The following is a 4053-nucleotide window of genomic DNA, read 5'->3' as shown; positions in this document are numbered from 1 at the left end:
AAAGAAGGCGACTGCCAAACTTTGCCAAGACAAGATAGAAGAGGCCCTGAAATTTCCTCCTTCACAGAAAAGTCTGTCAGATATTCTAGGCCTATAGGCCGAAGATGGATGCACCAAAGTTTCAGAGAAAATGTGGGTGACTGTCCAGGTATCCAGCCACTTCTGTAATTTTTGTAGTTTGGGAAGTTGTTTGTTCTGCACTTCCTGTATTCTCAGTTAATATTATATCCTTCTCAGGATCTCTGAAGTAGTTGAAGACAAGATTGGTTTAGTTCCAATTTTTCTTGTTACTAAATTCAGAAAAGAAACATACAAAAGATGTATAAGTTATATAAGATTGAAAACCAAAAAAAGTTTAAATTGTTTATCTAAGAAAATGTTTTGAGGTCTACAAAGATAGTTTTGGGTTAGTAATACAAGGTAAGATAGAAATGAATTAAGTACAAAACTTTGGATTCACCAAGATAGAATAGATAATAGAGTGGTTTCTCTAAATTTGCTAACTACAATTGAACTGGACACTGTGAGTGTAATTCTTACTTGATAATTGTTCTTATTGTATATAGTTTCACTGTGTTAGGGTTAAAACCTTTTTATTTAGACAAAAGGGAGAAATGTTGGGGGACATTCAATCATACTGTAAACCTCAAGTTTACCTTTGCATTGATTAAATAAAATAACCTTGGGTTAGAAAGCTGAGTTAGCAATTAGTTGACAGAACATAATCAGAGAGCATCAGGGGGCATCCAGGAGAGACACAGAAAGTACATGGGAGGGACTTAGAGTGGCACAGGTTTTTCTGGTTTGACAGAGATAAAGCAAAGTCAGAGATGCCAGCAAGGATGAGAAGGTTAGTGTTTTGCTATTCAACCTCTCTGAGCTAGCAGGTTTTCACCCTGGCCTTTAAATTTAAATTTCAAGTCTTATTTATAAATAGAACAATAGAAATTTAGTTCAAGCTACCTTTAGCAGCAACAACAGAGCTGGTACCTGGAACAGAATTCTCACCAGGCTATGGACTGAGTGACCAGTCCACTGCTAGAGAAACAGGCTGGTAACTGCAGAGTTGCAATTGCTGGCTGCAATAGCAGTAGACTAGGGTGCAGCCACTGTGCCAAAGTTAAAACAACACCACAGACTTTACAAAGTTAAACACATTAAAATTTCAATGTCTTCATATGGTCCTGGCAGCTGTAAAACTCTAGGGTCTTCAGCTACACTTTCACCAAGAGCCTGTCATAGGCTCTCTTCATGGTGCCAAGTCTCAACATCTTTCAATGACCCCTTCAGTGTTGGGCCTTCAACTGCCCCTGAGGCTGGACCTCGAACAATGGCCTCTTCTGGCTTTTCACAGTGCCAAGCCTCAGCTGTTCTCCGTGACCCTCGCACTCCTTCAAAATCAATGACCCCTAGGTGATTCTTACACTATCCAGTTCAGCTGCCAAAGTAACTTACATCCTTGTTCTCCTATGAAACACAGCTTCTGTATGCTGACTTGTAGGAAACACTTTCCAGAAGATTCTGCCTCCATGATGCTAGTCATTTCTTAATCACCACTAAATTTTCATCTCTAGCTTACCAATATTCGTAATTCCAGCAAGGCAAAGGTTTTGGTTTAGTACTTCTGGTATCTCATTAACCATTCTTCAGCCCCAGCTAACCAGAATGGCAGAATTTTAAATCAAAACAGGAAACAGCCCTAATAGAGTCTTGAAACTTCCCTCTGAAACTTCCCGGGCAAGGCCCCCATCCTCTATGTTGTTCTCAATAGTCTTATCTTCAAAGCTCCTAAAGGACATCCCACTGAGTTCTAAACACTCAATGGATTTCCTTTCCCAGAGGTCCCAAATATTTCTACATTTCTCCACAAAACATGGTCAAGTCTAACAAAACTATACTCCACTATGCTGGTATCAACATAGTTATATTTGTTGATATATATTTCTGTAACAAAACACAATCACCAAAAAACAAGTTGGGTAGGAAAGGATTAAAGATGGCTTTCATATCCATCATCAAAGGTAGTCAGGACAAGAACTCAAATATTGCAGGAACCTAGAGGCAAGAGCTGATGCAGAGCCCATGGGAGGGTTCTGCTTACTGCCTTGTTTCCCATAGCTTGCTCAGACCACCTTAAATAGAACCAGGACCAGAAGCCCAGGGATAGCACTATCCTACATGATCTGAGATCCCCACCTCATTGATCACTAATTAAGAAAATACAGCCAGAACTTTCAGAGGTATTTTGTCAATTAAAGTTTTCTCTTTTCAGATAACTAGTTTGTGTGTTAATTCGACATAAGATTAACTTGCACAGCAATTCTATGTTTTTTTGTTTGTTTGTTTGTTTGTTTGTTTTAGGAATAAATATTTTCACTTTATTAGAACTTGGAGTTTTTTTTTTTTTTTTTTTTTCCAGATGCTACTTAAACCAAAGATTTTTCTCCAGCTTTACTCTCAGTTATTCTGACAGTGAATTTATTACAAAACAACAAGCAAAGACTGGAGAGAGAGTTCACTTGGTATAGTGCTAGTAATGCGACCATGAAGACCCAAGTTCAATCCCCAGCACACATGTAAAGGGCCAGGTTTGGTGGTGCATGCATAATCCCAGTGGTAGAGGGAAGACAAGCAGATCCCTGGCACTCACAGACCAGCCAGTCTAGCCTACTAGGTAAGTTTGAAATCAATAAGAGACCTTGGGTGAAAGAACAAAGTGGATAGCTACTGAGAACTTATACCCACGATTGACCTCTTGCCTGTATGTACATGCACACACATGTACACATGCACCTGGGATGGGAAAGAAAGGGAGAGGGATGAATATTTCTAGAAATATTCAAGATACACAAGTAGCAGATTTGACTTTAAATTTTAGTGATGCAGAAAATAAAGAACTAGATAAAATGGAGCTGGTGTGCAAATGTTGACTCTTCCTGATTTCAGTAGGATTGCTTCAAGTTTCTCTTGATTTAGAATGATGTTGGCTGTGCATTTCTCATGTATAGACTTTATTATGTTGATTTAATATGTTATATATATTTTATATACTCTCTCTAGTCCTATATTCTATGATCTCTAAGATGTTTATCATGAAGGCACATTGGATTTTATCAGAGGCTTTTTTCTATCTTTTGGGACAAGTTTTTTTTTTCCTCTGTATCAATTTATATGGCTTATTGTATTATCAACTTGAGTATGTTGAACCATCCCTGCCTCTCAAGATAAAATCAACTTGATCCTAGTGGACAATCTTATTGATGTATGTCTGTATTGTATTTACAAGTATCTTACTGAGAATTTTTGAATGTGTGTTCACTAGGAATATTAGTCTGAAGTTTTCTTTTTTGTTCTGTCTTTAATTGGTTTTGGTTAAAGTATGGAATGCTTCAAGAATTCGTGTGTCATCCTTGCACAGGGGCCATGCTAATCTTCTCTGTGCCATTCTCATTGTAATATATGTGCTGCTGAAGTGAGCATTACCTATTTTTTTAAGGTTAAAAACATTGCAATGTGTACAACTGTACGTACACTTTGGTATGTAAATATATACATGTATTCACAATGTTTATGAATATGTATTTATCAATTTATCTACTGACAGACACCAGCCATTTGTGCCTCTGAAATATTGTGAAGGGTGTTTCAAGGTGCATAAATGTGCAAATAGCTCTTTCATATCCTGCTTTAGTGGTTCAAAAACTTGCTCAGAAGTAAAATTGCTTAATCAAATGACAATTTTCTTGTTAACTTTTTGATAAATCACTGTACTTGTAAATTTCCCATGGCAACTGCACTATTTTACATTTCTTACCAAGAGCACTTAAATATTCCAATTTCCCCATTCTCACCAATATTTATTAATGTATTGTTTCTGATAGGGCCTATCATAATGAATGTGAGATGACATTTTGTTTCTTAATAATTAAGAAACATGTTTTCTTTTTCCTCATATTCTTAGCATTAACTTAACCTTCTATAAAGTGTTTAACAAAATTAATAATAAAAAATCAATTACTAAAAAATAGTGAAGGAAATATTTTTACATAAATT

The 4053-nt window shown here is 36.6% G+C and overlaps 1 non-coding gene across 1 annotated transcript; it reads right to left on the bottom strand.

Annotated features, from left to right (window-relative positions):
- Positions 1 to 3373: 3373 nt before the first annotated feature.
- On the bottom strand, positions 3374 to 3480 carry LOC114685979. Its single transcript, XR_003733515.1, has one exon. It is a non-coding gene; the product is annotated as a U6 spliceosomal RNA (small nuclear RNA).
- Positions 3481 to 4053: the final 573 nt, after the last annotated feature.

The sequence above is a fragment of the Peromyscus leucopus genome, chromosome 15 (assembly GCF_004664715.2).
Source record: "Peromyscus leucopus breed LL Stock chromosome 15, UCI_PerLeu_2.1, whole genome shotgun sequence".
Classification (NCBI taxonomy): domain Eukaryota; kingdom Metazoa; phylum Chordata; class Mammalia; order Rodentia; family Cricetidae; genus Peromyscus; species Peromyscus leucopus.
The sequence above is the reverse complement of the archived record's forward strand: the minus strand, read 5'-3'. Positions and strand labels throughout refer to the sequence as shown.